Source organism: Bombina bombina, chromosome 1 (genome assembly GCF_027579735.1).
Source record: "Bombina bombina isolate aBomBom1 chromosome 1, aBomBom1.pri, whole genome shotgun sequence".
Classification (NCBI taxonomy): Eukaryota; Metazoa; Chordata; class Amphibia; order Anura; family Bombinatoridae; genus Bombina; species Bombina bombina.
In genome coordinates, this window is record NC_069499.1 from 1,168,466,444 (window position 1) to 1,168,482,680 (window position 16,237).

General features: G+C 39.7%; 1 long non-coding RNA gene across 1 annotated transcript; it reads right to left on the reverse strand.

Annotated features, from left to right (window-relative positions):
• Positions 1 to 4,731: 4,731 nt before the first annotated feature.
• On the reverse strand, positions 4,732 to 9,268 carry LOC128641741 (uncharacterized). The gene is made up of 2 exons (XR_008399584.1): positions 6,769 to 9,268; positions 4,732 to 6,677 (listed from the first exon to the last, which is right to left on the reverse strand). It is a non-coding gene; the product is annotated as an uncharacterized LOC128641741 (long non-coding RNA).
• Positions 9,269 to 16,237: the final 6,969 nt, after the last annotated feature.

Sequence of the window (16,237 nt, forward strand, 5' to 3'; positions counted from 1 at the left end):
ATGCATATCTTCATATTCCGATTCATCCAGATCACTATCAGTTCCTGAGATTCTCTTTTCTAGACAAGCATTACCAATTTGTTGCTCTTCCTTTTGGCCTAGCAACAGCTCCAAGGATCTTTTCAAAGGTTCTAGGTGCCCTACTCTTTGTAATCAGAGAGCGGGGTATTGCGGTATTTCCTTATTTGGACAAAATCTTGGTACTTGCTCTGTCTTTACTTTCTGCAGAATCTCACACAAATCAACTAGTGTTGTTTCTTCAAAGACATGGTTGGAGGATCAATTTACCAAAACGTTCTTTAAGTCCTCAGACAAGGGTAACCATTTTAGGTTTCCAGATAGATTCAGTGTCCATGACTTTGTCTCTTACAGACAAGAGACGTTTGAAATTGGTTGCAGCCTGTAGGAACCTTCAGTCTCAGTCATTCCCTTCAGTAGCTATGTGCATGGAAGTTTTAGGTCTCATGACTGCAGCATCGGACGCGATCCCCTTTGCTCGTTTTCATATGAGACCTCTCCAGCTTTGTATGCTGAACCAATGGTGCAGGGATTATACAAGGATATCACAATTAATATCCTTAAATCCCAATGTTCGACTTTCTCTGACTTGGTGGTTAGATCACCATTGTATAATTTTAGGGGCCTCTTTCGTCCGTCCAACCTGGACTGTGATCACAAAAGATGCGAGTCTTTCAGGTTGCGGAGCTGTTTGGGGATCTCTGACAGCACAAGGAGTCTGGAAATCTCAAGAGGCGAGATTACCAATCAATATTTTGGAACTCTGTGCGATTCTCAGGGCTCTTCAATTTTGGGCTCTCTTGAAGAGAGAACCGTTCATTTGTTTTCAGACAGACAATGTCACAACTGTGGCATATGTCAATCATCAGGGTGGGACTCACAGTCCTCAAGCTATGAAAGAAGTATCTTGGATACTTGTTTGGGCGGAATCCAGCTCCTGTCTAATTTCTGCGGTTCATATCCCAGGAATAAACAATTGGGAAGCGGATTACCTCAGTCGTCAGACTTTACATCCGGGAGAATGGTCTCTCAATTCAGATGTGTTTTCTCAAATTGTTCAGATGTGGGGGCTTCCAGAAATAGATCTGATGGCATCTCATCTAAACAAAAAGCTTCCCAGGTACCTGTCCAGGTCCAGGGATCCTCAGACGAAAGCAGTGGATGTATTGACACTTCCTTGGTGTTATCAACCTGCTTATATTTTCCTGCCTCTAGTTCTTCTTCCAAGAGTGATCTCCAAGATCATCATGGAGCAATCATGTGTGCTGCTGGTAGCTCCAGCATGGCCTCACAGGTTTTGGTATGCGGATCTTGTTTGGATGTCCAGTTGCCAACCTTGGCCACTTCCACTAAGGCCAGACCTTCTATCTCAAGGTCCGTTTTTCCATCAGGATCTCAAATCATTAAATTTGAAGGTATAGAGATTGAACGCTTAGTCATAGAGGTTTCTCTGACTCAGTGATTAATACTATGTTGCAGGCTCGTAAATCTGTTTCTAGAAAGATTTATTATCGAGTTTGGAAGACTTACATTTCATGGTGTTCTTCTCATAAATTTTCTTGGCATTCATTTAGAATTCATTCAAATACAGTTTCTTCAGGATGGTTTGGATAAAGTTTTGTCTGCAAGTTCCTTGAAAGGACAAATCTCTGCTCTTTCTGTTTTATTTCACAGAAAGATTGCTAAACTTCCTGATATTCATTGTTTTGTGCAGGCTTTGGTTCGTATCAAGCCTGTCATTAAATCAATCTCTCCTCCTTGGAGTCTTAATTTAGTTTTGAAGGCTTTACAGGCTCCTCCGTTTGAGCCTATGCATTCTTTGGACATTAAACTACTTTCTTGGAAAGTGTTGTTTCTTTTGGCCATCTCTTCTGCTAGAAGAGTTTCTGAATTATCATCAGGATAAGGCGGTTTTGCGGACTTCATTTAAATTCTTACCTAAGGTTGTGAATTCTAACATTAATAGAGAAATTGTTGTCCCTTCCTTGTGTCCTAATCCTAAGAATTCTTTGGAGAGATCCTTACATTCTTTGGATGTGGTAAGAGCTTTGAAATATTATGTTGAAGCTACTAAAGATTTCAGGAAGACTTCTAGTCTATTTCATATTTTTTCTGGTTCTAGGAAATGTCAGAAGGCTTCTGCTGTTTCCTTGGCTTCGTGGTTAAAGCTTTTGATTAATCAAGCTTATTTGGAGTCAGGTCAAGCCCCGCCTCAGAGAATTACAGCTCATTCTACTAGCTCAGTCTCTACTTCGTGGGCTTTTAAGAATGAAGCTTCAGTTGATCAGATTTGCAAAGCAGCAACTTGGTCTTCTTTGCATACATTTACTAAATTCTACCGTTTTGATGTATTTGCTTCTTCGGAAGCAGTTTTTAAGTTTTAAGTTTTTTCCTTTCATTTATGAGAATAAACTTATATTTTGGGTTGTGGATTAATTTTTTTCACCGGAAAATGGCTGTTTTTATTTTTATCCCTCCCTCTCTAGTGACTCTTGCGTGGAGTTCCACATCTTGGGTATTGCTATCCCATACGTCACTAGCTCATGGACTCTTGCCAATTACATGAAAGAAAACATAATTTATGTAAGAACTTACCTGATAAATTAATTTCTTTCATATTGGCAAGAGTCCATGATGCCTACCTTTTTTATGGTGGTTATGATTTTTTTGTATAAAGCACGATTATTTCCAAATTTCTTTTGTTGATGCTTTCTACTCCTTTCTTTATCACCCCACTGCTTGGCTATTCGTTAAACCATGAGCTAAACCAAAAATGGGCTGGCTTCTAAGTTTACTTTCCAGCTTTTTAAAATAAAGATACCAACAGAACAAAGAAAAATTTATAATAGGAGTAAATTAGAAAGTTGCTTATAATTGCATGCTCTGTCTGAATCATGAAAGTTTATATTTGACTAGACTATTCCTTTAAGCATTTATGAGCAACATGTTTATCATACCACTCTGAGGCTTTCTAAACCTGGAAGTAATGAGCATATTTTTTTCTAAAATTAGAATCGGAACTCTATAACCCATATGATCCATCTACCTACCTGTGAAAACTGATGTACTATTTTCTGCTTAAAAAGTCCTCACACAACCATATAGAAAACATGACATTTTATTTATTATAGCAATTACCATTTCAAGGTAAACTGCCGAATTTAAGCCAAATTAATGCAGCCTTAAAGAGATATCAACATTATTAAAAACATCAAATAATGTAAAATCAAGGTGTTTTAACAAAGGCCTTCTTACCTATAAAATTAAAGTTAGATCTACATCACGTTATTTGATAGAGAAAAATCTACAGTTTTTAAAGAAAGTGGTGAGTTGGTAACTAAAATATTATTTAGTAATTTTGGAAAGGTGAGGGCACAATAAACATAAAGGTTAAATGAATGGGAAGACAGTAAGTATTGTGTTTCATAATCATATGCATGGTTAGAGTAGCTCAGCTTTGCAGTTCCTTAAATCAACCAGAACATGGTGTTATAGCAAGACCACCTTACTCTAATGAGTGAGTATTCCTGCCTCTCCTTATTTCCAACATTTCAGACGTGCTTGAAACTGATTACGACCTTTAAAGGGGTTGCATCATAAGTCCAGGAGAGGAACATGTATACAGAAGCACAGGGCTGTGGTATGATTTTGGGGAGTCATATATCAGCTGCAAGTAGCTTGCCATCTACTGCTAAATAAAGTGTATGGCAGTCTAGGTAACCTGGGAGCAGGCGTACCGCCCCTATTGGGTTTGCACACACAGGTATTGTGGGATTGTGTCTCCACTCTCACTCCCTCTCTTTCTCTGATCACCTCTCTCACTGGACACACTACTCATGGGTTTATCTCTGTATAATCCTCGCTGTCTCACATGGCTGCAACTGGTGATCTACGTAACCCTCTTTAAAGAGCATTAACTGATTATTCTAAGAGTTGTGACTATCCTGTAGATATATTCTAACAGGATAATAAACAATGATTATTTATGGTCAATAAAAATCTTTATTATATTAAAGATATTGAGAATACAATAACGCACACGTGAATACAACTACTGAGATTATAAACCATTTATAATTTGTATCAAGCTGAACATGCACCCTCGCCTCTCCCATTAAGGTGCTATTTGTAAATATTCCTTTCCGATTTGGAAATGGCTCCTTTAATGAAAATAAATCTGCACATACATAACATTAAAAGCGCTGCCATAAAGGGGTGGTCCTGCATGAGTGGTGCAAGAGGTGCGTGTCTGGGACCTCATCTGCTACTAACTTTTTCTACCTTTATTTATTTACTTATTTTAAAATTCCTCTTATCCCTGCTTTACCACCTTCTTTGCTCTGCGTAGAGTGCTAGAACTTCCAAATTCAGGGCTGCCAGTGCCTTGGAATTTTGTTGGTATTACAGTAGTATTTGTGGTGCAGATCATCCAGAGCTACCCCTAGAATACACACAAAAATGTTTTATATGGTGTTTATATATATATATATATATATATATATATATATATATATATATATATATATATAAAAGATATCCCAATAATTGCTGTTACAATAAGAAATTCCTTTTATACTAGAAAATTATACAACAGCAAAATCTAGTACAAAAGAGCTGTAAGAAACCAGGTTACCACAGGATTTAACGTGGAGTTACAGTTCTTCATAGAAACAAACGATACACAGCCAGAGAGAAACAAAGACAACGATATAATAAGTTTGACTGGAGTGTTTTCACTTTAATATTATTTCATAACGTGTGCAGTTAATTATTTCATAACATCTGTAGTAATTTTATAATTAAGATGTATAAATATCTCATTGCAATCATAAATTAACCTTTATTAATTGTATATGTTTCCTAGTTTAAAAGTGTGATTTGAACTAATTTGTATTAGAAAATGTATTTATTTACTGAGCATGCATAACAGCTAGAAATGCCACTCAAAAATGAGAATTAGTACAGAGTGTAGAATTTTAAAACTTACAAATCATTTAAGAAGCTAGCAGAAAGGTGTGTTTTTACTACATGGAATACATGTGCCATTTTGTCTCCATGCTAGATAAAGGATTTTTTGCCATGGTACTAATGGATTTGAAAAGTGTCAGATAAATATGTTATTGAAGGGTTTTTAAACAATTTAGAATGAGCTCAAACTCAAAAATTAGGAAATATCTATGAGATGATCTTCCCTTCCTTCTTATGGCCAGATTACATGTGGAGCGCTAACAGTTACGAACATGCGAAAATGGGTTTATCACGGGTGTTTGCGTGAGACTGGTTTTTTGCTTGTTTTACAAGTTGAATGGAAACACAATTGCTTATAGGGACAGGCAAGTCCAAAATAAACGTTCATGATTCAGATAGGGCATTTCATTTTAAACAACTTTCCAATTTACTTTTATCACCAATTTTGCTTTGTTCTCTTGGTATTCTTAGTTGAAAGCTAAACCTAGGTAGGCTCATATGCTAATTTCTTAGACCTTCAAGGCCGCCTCTAATCTGAATGCATTTTGACAGTTTTTCACCACTAGAGGGCGTTAGGTCATGTGTGGCATATGGATAACATTGAACTCACACACGTGAAGTTACCTAGGAGTCAGCACTGATTGGCTAAAATGCATGTCTGTTAAAAGAACTGAAATTTTGGGGCAGTTTGCAGAGGCATAGAAACAAGGTAATTACAGAGGTAAAATGTGTATTATTATAACTGTGTTGGTTATAGAAAACTGGAGAATGGGTAATAAAGGGATTATCTATCTTTTAAACAACAAAAAATCTGGTGTTGACTTTCCCTTTAAGCTTAATTGAAGTTAACCCTCGTTGGAATAGCGAGTCCTCAGAGCTCTGGTTAACTGTTTGACGAACCAAAAAAGTGTCACAAAACACATAAAAAAATACATTATAAAGTACAGTTACAATCATAATAGCATCATCTAATAAAAATGATTCAAAACAAAATATTGCACAAAAAAGTTATAAGGGTTCAAAGATACGAGCTGTCAGTTGTTGGGGGAATAAAAGGCAGACAAAGGGCTTTAACATAGACATACATACATTATATGCAAGTTTAAAAAAAAATAATATATATATAATCATACACAGTCATGGCCAAAAATATTGGCACCCCTGCATTTCTGTCAGATAATGCACCACTTCGCCCAGAAAATAGTTGAAATTACAAATGTTTAGCTATTCTCATGTTTATTTTTTTATTTTGTTTGTATTGGTATAACACAAAAAAGTGTAGAAAAAAAGCCAAATCTGACATATTCCACCCAAAAATTCAAAAATGGACTGGACACAATTATTGGCACCTTCTCAAAATTGGAAGAAATAATTGCATTCCTAGTGATGCTCCTGTAATTTGTAATTAAACTCACCTGTATCTATTATTAACAGGTGCTGACAATATAGAAATCACACCGGCAACCAGTTATAATGGTGAAAAATTTACGTTTCTGTTGCGTGTCCCACACTGGGCATGGAGAAGAGAAAGGGCAGCAAAGAATTGTCTGAGTATTTGAGAACAAAAAATGTGGAAAAGCATGGACAATCTAAAGGTTACAAGTCCATCTCCAGAGATCTCAATGTTCCTGTGTCCACTGTGTGCAACATTGTCAAGAAGTTTACAGCCCATGGTACTGCAGCTAATCTCCCTGGATGTGGACGAAAGAGAAAAATTTATCAAAGATTGCAAGAAAGAATTGTTCGAATGGTGAATAAACTTCCAGACAAATTCAAGCTGACCTTCAGGCACAGGGTACAAATGTGTCAGCTCGCACTGTACGTCGCCATCTAATTGAAAAGGGACGCTATGGTAGGAGACACAGGAGGACCCCACTGCTGACACAGAAACATAAAAAAGCCAGATTAGAGTTTTTCAAAACTTACCTGAGGAAGCCAAAATCCTTTTGAGAGAAAGTGCTGTGGACAGACAAAACAATATTACAGCTTTTTGGTAAAGCCCATCATTCTACTGTTGTCAGAAAACAAAATTAGGCTTTTAAATAAAAGAATACAGTCCCTACAGTCAAACATGGTGGAGGTTCACTAATGTTTTGGGGTTGCTTTGCTGCTGCAGGCACTGGATGTCTTGACTGTGTGCATGGCATTATGAAACCTGAAGACAAAACAAACAGTTCAGCATAGCCAGTTCAGCCGACATATATTCAAAGAAGGAAGGAACAATGGTAGGTTAAAACGTCCTTTTATTATGAAAACATCTTTAAGATCGTAAATAGCACAGCAAAACAGACCTGCACAGCTGACGCGTTTCCTGCCTTTAGGGCACTTCCTCAGAGCTGCTAAACAGGTGTGTTTTACACCTATATATTCACAGGACAGGTAATCCAACAAGCCAATCAGACTCATTATTTGAACTACGCCTCTGTGAATATTTAATCAACATTTAAAAATATGAAATGCAAACACACATACAAATATATAACAGATATATAGGATATGAAGCTAATCTCCCTATTCTCATTTTTATGTACTCATTCTAGAAATTCCCGTCAATAATAATACATTCATATTTACATATATACCTAGAAATAAGAACAGCGATAAAGCACACGCCAAGAAACAAATGGAGGAAACATATTTTGTATAGCGAGGGATGATCTCTAATTAATAAACACTGGGCAAAATTAGAAAGGAAAATATGCACAGTTTGTAACTGAAAGAGGGGATACAATCCGCAATGGAAAAATTGATATAAGTTTCATTATGTCTTATCAATGAAAAGTTTTACATCACTGATTTAATTAATTCTTGTCGGGGACCCTGTCTGGAGCGTGTAAATCCAAAAAACGTCCTTTTTACATAGTGCTTGGAATCTGTCACCCCCTCTACAGCCTATATTAACTGAATCAATGCCTTGAAAGCTAAAAGCCTTCAGATCTGACTTATGTTTTAAAAAATGTTTGGCTACTGGAGTTTTAGGAATATTGGCCTTCAGAGATAATAAATGTTCCCTCACTCTGTCCTTTAGCATCCTAGAGGTGAGCCCCACATACTGAAAATTGCAAATGTTGCAAGTTATTTAATATACTGCATATGTAGAATTGCAATGAATATGTTGTCTAATGTTAAAAGTTCTACCAGTATGTGATGATACAAATGTATCACCTTCATGTACATAACTGCAACATTTGCAAGGTCTGCCTCCACTTTTGTAGAAGTCTAATCTCAGTGTTAACCAACTCTTGTTTCTGCTCAGGCCTTTTCTCCCAGTAGCAAAGTCTTTTCTCACTATCAGGTAGATTATGAGTTCTGCGTTCGTGTTTTAACGCTGAAAAAATGGTAATTTCAGCATTAAAACAGCAACGTAGCCATTACAAGTCTTGTCGGTATAGCTGTACCGCAAGCCTTTTAGCCTGTAACGCAATGTCAGTCCTGCACGCGTAAAAATTACGTTTTTCATGGGATTTCCATAGCTCTGCCATTACGAGTTTTGCGGTGAGGCTAAAAGACTTGCATTACAGCCTATAACGACAAGTTCTGTACCGCCATCTGAGAGCAGTAGTTATGAGTTTTACGCAACAAAATTGTTACATAAAACTCATAACTAAAGTGTTACAAAGTACACTAAACACCCATAAACTACCTATTAACCCCTAAACCGAGGCCCTCCCGCATCGTAATTACTATATTAAAGTTAATAACCCCTAATCTCCCGACATCGCCGCCACTAATACAATTTATTAACCCCTATTCCGCCACTCCCTGACATCGTCACCACTATAATATAGTTATTAACCCCTAAACCGCTGCCCTCCCACATCGCAAACATTATTTAAATATTATTAACCCCTAATCTGCCATCCGCTCACATAGCCCCCACTATACTAAAGTTATTAACCCCTATTCCACCACTCCCCAAAATAGCCGCCACTATAATAAACCTATTAACCCCTAAACCGCAAGCCCCCACAACAAAATATACTAAATTAAACGATTAACCCCTAAACCGAAAGCCCCCCACATTGCAATAAACTAATTTAAACTAGTAACCCCTAAACCTAACGCCCCCTAACTTTATATTAAAATTACAATTTCCCTATCTTAAATTAAATTAAAACTTACCTGTCAAATTAAAAAAACTAAGTTTAAACTAACAATTAAACTAATATAACTATTAAACTAAAATTAAACTAACTACCAATTAAAGAAAGCTAAAATACACATTAAAAAAATCCTAACACTACTATAAAAAGTATCTAATTATAAAAAATACTAAATTACAAAAAATAACAAACACTAAATTACGAAAAATAACAAATGAAATTATCAAAAATAAAAAAGAATTACACCTAATTTAATAGCCCTATAAAAATAAAAAAGCCCACCCAAAATAAAAAAACTACCAATAGCCCTTAAAAAGGTCCTTTTGTAGGGCATTGCCCAAAGTTAAACAGCTCTTTTACCAGTAAAAAAAATACAAAGACCCCCCCAACAGTATAACCCACCACCCAACCAACCCCCCAAAATAAAAAAACTTAACTCTAACAAAAACCTAAGATACCCATTGCCCTGAAAAGGGCATTTATATGGGCATTGACCTTAAAAGGGCATTTAGCTCTTTTACATTGCCCTGAAAAAGGCATTTAGCTCTTTTGCATTGCCCTGAAAAGGGCATTTAGCTCTTTTAAGAAAAGCCCAAACCCTAAACAAAAAAAAAATCAAACAATAGTTTAAAAAATCCTAACACTATCCCCGGTGATCCACTTACACTTCCTGAAATCCGGACATCCAGCCGGCGAGAAGTCTTCATCTAGTTGGCTCCATCTTCATCCATCGCGGGACCAGCATCTTCTTCATCCCTGCGGAGGCGGATCGGTCGATGCGTGGAGGCGGAGGTCCAAGGTGGAGGTCCAGATGAAGGTCCTTCGATCCGACGTGGAGGTCCTCTTCATGCGATCGTCCGCCGCACACTGAGGATTGAAATGCAAGGTACCCCTTTTATACTGGGGGTACCATTGCATTCCTATTGGCTGAAAAATTTAAATCAGCCAATCGGAATTAGGGGTGCCAAAATCCTATTGGCTGTTCAAATCAGCCAATAGGATTTAAGCAGCTCTTATTTTATTAGCTGATTCGAATCAGCCAATAGAATGAGAGCTGCGTAAATCCTATTGGCTGATTTGAACAGCCAATAGGATTTTAGCAGCCCTAATTCCTATTGGCTGATTCAAATTTTTCAGCCAATAGGAATGCAATGGTACCCCCAGTATAAAAGGGGTACCTTGCATTTCAATCCTCAGTGTGCGGCAGACGATCGCATGAAGAGGACCTCCACGTCGGATTGAAGGACCTCCGCCTGGACGCCGCTCCGCCTCCGCAGGGATGAAGAAGATGCCGGTCCCACGATGGATAAAGATGGAGCCGCCGGGATAAAGATCATTCAAGCGGAACTTCAACAGCTGTGAGTACCTAAAGAGGGGTTAGTGTTAGGTTTTTTTTTTTTTTTTTTTTTTAAAACAAGCTTTATTTTGTGAACATTTCAAAATTACAACATATTGAAAATACAGCAATGTAGCATAAGTACTTCCCATATTATAATCATATACAGCATCAAATTTGTTATGTGTGGGAAAATCAAACTTCGAGGATAACAATATTTTGCTTATCAATAACGCACCATTTTTACTTCGTACATGTCATATTCAAGGTGTATAGTAAACATGGTGCGACAATTATTTAGTGGAATGTTCACTCGCAATTGTCAATATTACAGTCTATGAGAAGAAAAAGGATAGGGAAAGAAACAGGAAATAATTAATTAGGGAAAAAAAAAAAAGGGGGGGGGGGGCATCAAAGTCGGCACACAACCCTATTCACAATAAGATCAGCTCCACTCCTCTACTAATATCTGTATATTATATACCTTTACCTTCCCAGATTAGTGACATGTATTCATGTGTTTCAATTTTACCAGAACTCATATAGTGGTACCTCTCTAGACTCAGCAGATCCCCGACCCCCGCCCTCCACTCCCTCAACGTCGGGACCTGCGGGGACTTCCAGTGTCTCGGAATGAGACTCTTTGCGCAATTCAAGAGTAAGAGGAACAAGTGTCGTTTCGCTTCCTCAATAATCCTTGGTATTTCGTGATAAAGGAGGTATTTAGGTTCAGGAGGTATAATCATGTTTAAGAGCCTGCTGGCTTCACCAAACACTCCCTCCCAAAAGGGTCGTATGAGAGGGCACCGCCACCACAGGTGCATCAGAGTACCCTCCTCCCCGCAACCCCTCCAGCACTCCCCGCTCAGATGGTGATATATCCTCCGCAATCTCTGCGGCGTCATATACCACCTACTTAGAAATTTAAAATGCATTTCCTGGAGTCTCATTGATACAGATGCTTTTTTCGCTTTCCTAAAAATAGACCGCCAGGCTTGTACATCTAGCTCGGTGTCCAGTTCTTTATGCCATGAGGTTACATAAGAAGGCCTAGTCTCTCCGTCTCCCTCCAATAGCAATACATATAATAAGGAGACCAGGTGTCTCGGTATGGAAGGTGAGGTACAAAGTTCCTCAAATGGGGTTTTCTGTCTAGTGAAATGCTTTCTATCTCGCGTATTATGGAAAAAATGTGTCAACTGTGCCACTCTGAACCACGAGGAAAAAATTCCAGGATCCCAAGCAGCAAGCTCCGCCTGTCGTTTGATTCTGTTTTGAGCGATTACATTAGATATGGTTACCTTAGATAGAGAATAAGAGGACCCAGAAGAATACTTTTTATTTGCTATTCCATTATCCGGATTTTCACATATAGGGGTAACCGGCGCCGTCGCTGAAGAGATATAGCTTTTGGTTTTAATAAGCTTATCCCACACCTTTAACACATCCTCTATCAGAGGGTAGTGAGAGATGCATTTTGGGCGCCGCTCCGGGCTTATCCAAGCCAAGGAGCCAACATTGCCTCTCTGAAGGATCTCTCTGTCCAGTCCAATCCAGGCTTTGTTTGTTGAACCATGACACCATTCGACAATTCGCTGGAGGATCGTTGCTCTATGGTATTCAACAAGCAACGGCACTCCAGCTCCCCCACCATCCCTAGGAAGGTACATTGTTTTTTTGCTTATCCTTGGCTTCAGGCCATTCCAGATATAGGCTTCTATTATCATTTGCACCTGGTGTATTAAGTGCTCGGCCGAAGCCAGTGGGACCGCCTGCATAATGTATAGCATTCTGGGTAGCACATTCATTTTTGCTACATGAATTCTCCCCATCCAAGAGATGGTTTTGTTTTTCCATGATTTTAGGTCCCTTTCAATAGAGTCTCTAATATTTTTATAGTTGGCATTCACTATATCCCCCAGTGAGGGGGCAAGCCAAATGCCAAGGTATTTCAATTGTTTTGTAGCGACTTTCAGTGGGCACCCTTGATTTTGTGTGGCAAAAGCTTCATGTGGCATAGATATATTCAAAATTTCTGATTTTGATGGATTGAGCAAAAAGTCAGAAACTCGACCATATTCTTCCAGCTCTGCCAAGGCTGCCTGCAAAGAAGCTCCATTGTCTGCCAGGGTCATCAGCACGTCGTCCGCGTACATTATTAATTTATGCTCTACTTCTCCCACTCGTAATCCACGAATAGCTGTATTCGCTCTTATCTTACATGCTAAGGCTTCCATTACTAGAGCGAATAGCAGAGGAGAAAGCGGACATTCCTGCCTCGTCCCATTGGAGATCTGGAAGGGCGCAGACAGCATACCGTTCACCCTAACACGTGCACTCGGGTTAGAATACAGAGAAAACACCCCATTAATAAAGCGTGGGCCGAGGCCCACCTTCATCAAAGTGTGGCGCATAAAGGACTAATTAACTCGATCAAAAGCTTTTTCCGCGTCCGTTGATACGAGGATCAACGGCGCGGAGTTGGCGTGGGCTGCGGAGATCAACTGGAGAACCCGTAGGGTATTGTCCCGTGCCTCCCTCCCAGGGACAAAGCCTGCTTGATCTACAGATAACAATTGAGGCAGGTGTTTCTTGAGGCGGTTTGCTATGACCTTCGCCAGTATCTTAACGTCCACGTTAAGTAGAGAAATTGGTCTATAACTACTAGGTTGGGTCACCGGCTTGTCTGGCTTGGGTATAACTGATATAAAAGCCTCCAACATCGAGCTGGGCAGGACAGGGTCCTCAGTGAGCCGATTGAACAGATGTAGTAAGCGAGGCGCTAGAATATTCGCAAAAAGTTTGTAATAGCGAGCCCCAATTCCGTCAGGGCCCGGGCTCTTACCAATTTGGAGGCTTTTAATGGCCTCCGTGATCTCTTCCGCCACAAAGGGAGCATCCAATTGTTCTGCCTCCTCTTCCGACAGTTGCTGCATATCTATCTCTTCTAGATAATCCATGACCTCTTGCTCAGAAGCCTGGGCATTAGGCAGCTCACCCCTCCCCTCACCGGTCCCATGAATGTTGTAGAGGGATTCATAAAATCCTCCAAAGACATTAGCGATTGACTGCCCATCTTTATGCACCGCCTCCTGTTCATCGACGAGTTCGAAAACATAGGAATTTAGCCTCTTTCGCGCTATTGCCTGAGCTAGGAGCCTCCCCACCTTATTCCCATGTTCGAAATACTTTTGCCGCAGAATGAGTGCTTTTTTGTGCTGCTCATCTTGCAAGTGCCTCAACAAAGCCGACCTGGCTTCAGCCAGCTCTTCCCTCAGCCCATTATCATTAGGACTATTCTTGTGCGCTACTTCTTTCTGAGTTACCTGCGCCAGTAAGGCTGCATATAACTCTCTTTTGGTTCTGCGCATCTTGGCGCTGTGCCTCATCAAGATGCCCCGAAGCACACACTTGTGGGCCTCCCAGACTGTAAAACTGTCTACCAAATCATCTGTATTTAGACGAAAATACTCCTCCAGGCGCTCGCGTAACTCCTGGGTTAGGAGCTGGTCATTCAAAAGAAATTTATCTAATCTCCAAACATAAGGTGTTATTGGAGAATCAGGCCAGTCAATCGTACATCTCACCGGAGCATGATCCGACCATGTAATTGTGTTAATACAGCTGCCTGTTGTAATTGCTAACCCCGCAGAATCCGCAAAGATATAATCTATCCTCGTATATTTCCTATGAGGATGTGAATAAAATGTGAAATTTTTGGTTAAAGGATGTAGCGCACGCCAGACGTCGTGAACTACTAGGTCTGTCAGGGATCTAACAAGATGCTTTATTACTTTGTGGGGAGTGCTGGAGAGACCATCGGAGGTATCTAGAGCTGGGTCCAAGGAGACATTAAAGTCCCCACCCAGGTAAAGAGTGCCCTTTTGTACTTCCAAAATCTTAAGCATAACTTTTTTAAAAAACAGGTCTTGGGCCTTGTTCGGGAGATAGAGTTTAACCAGGGTCAAGGGTCTGCCATATAGTGTGCCGGTCAGGATTAGGTACCTACCATCTGGATCTCTGAATATCTGGTCTACCTGAAGGGGTACTGTGGGGCGGAACAGAACTCCCACACCATTCTTTTTTGAGTTTCCTGAGGCAAAGTAAGCTGTCGGATATTGTCTATTAAACCATTTCAGCTCTCTTAGTTTGGAGAAATGTGTCTCTTGAATGAACACTATATCGCCACCCATCCTGTGTAGGTCACGGGTAACGATAGATCTTTTGTCTGGGCTATTAAAGCCCTTGACATTTATGGTAATAAGCTCAATGGTGTGTCGCCTAACCTGTGGTTGTAATCTGGCCATTTGTAAACTATTGGTTGTGTGCACTCGGAGAAGAAAAAAAAAAAAAAAATAAAGGGGGGGGGGAGGAGGAGAAGGAAGATTAAGGGAGAGATTAGCTATACCAATATTTCGTTATAACAATAGAAAATACTCTCACCAAAAGGAAGGATTAGCTTCAAGATAGGGACAGATGAAGAAAAGAGCAAGTGGGGGATGAAGGGAATAGAGGCCTATTACAGGCCAAAACTAAGAAAGAGGGGGAGAAAACCTTTCCCAACGAGAATAAGTGGGCTAGGTATTAAGCTGGACAGGATAGTTTCCTAGTAAAGGAGTAACTGAAAAGAAAATATTCAACTGGAGGTAGTAACCTCATCACTCTCATATATACTATATCATCAGAGAAATATAATTTGTAGGCAAGGATGACCCAACAAACACATTGAAATATTAATATTTAGAACCGAACATACACATAATTAAACCACCAAAAAAACCCAGTGCAAACCCCCTACCCACCCAGGGAACTAATAACAAAAGAGAGGCTCCCGTCCCAGGGAATTATTAAGTCGTGGTATGCTGCAAAATGGGCTTAAAGCATATAAGGTTAATGAGTAAGCTGTATCCCTTCTGCTTAAGCCTCTAAGGCCACTAATACTCAAAGTTCCCATTCCCATCAGCGCCAAAGGAGGATAACAATCATTAGTTACATTTAAACCTAACATATGGGGAACGTAATACATTGATAACTCTCACGTGTCTCCCAGCCAACCGCCAGACGGGCAAACCAGTTTATGTAGGGCTGTATAATGTACCGTCATTAAGACGTTAATACCCATCAGGCCGCAGGCTAGGACCAGGTTTCAGAGAGTGGGCCTGCTATTACAGGGAGTGCAGAATTATTAGGCAAATGAGTATTTTGACCACATCATTCTCTTTATGCATGTTGTCTTACTCCAAGCTGTATAGGCTCGAAAGCCTACTACCAATTAAGCATATTAGGTGATGTGCATCTCTGTAATGAGAAGGGGTGTGGTCTAATGACATCAACACCCTATATCAGGTGTGCATAATTATTAGGCAACTTCCTTTCCTTTGGCAAAATGGGTCAAAAGAAGGACTTGACAGGCTCAGAAAAGTCAAAAATAGTGAGATATCTTGCAGAGGGATGCAGCACTCTTAAAATTGCAAAGCTTCTGAAGCGTGATCATCGAACAATCAAGCATTTCATTCAAAATAGTCAACAGGGTCGCAAGAAGCGTGTGGAAAAACCAAGGCGCAAAATAACTGCCCATGAACTGAGAAAAGTCAAACGTGCAGCTGCCAAGATGCCACTTGCCACCAGTTTGACCATATTTCAGAGCTGCAACATCACTGGAGTGCCTAAAAGCACAAGGTGTGCAATACTCAGAGACATGGCCAAGGTAAGAAAGGCTGAAAGACGACCACCACTGAACAAGACACACAAGCTGAAACGTCAAGACTGGGCCAAGAAATATCTCAAGACTGATTTTTCTAAGGTTTTATGG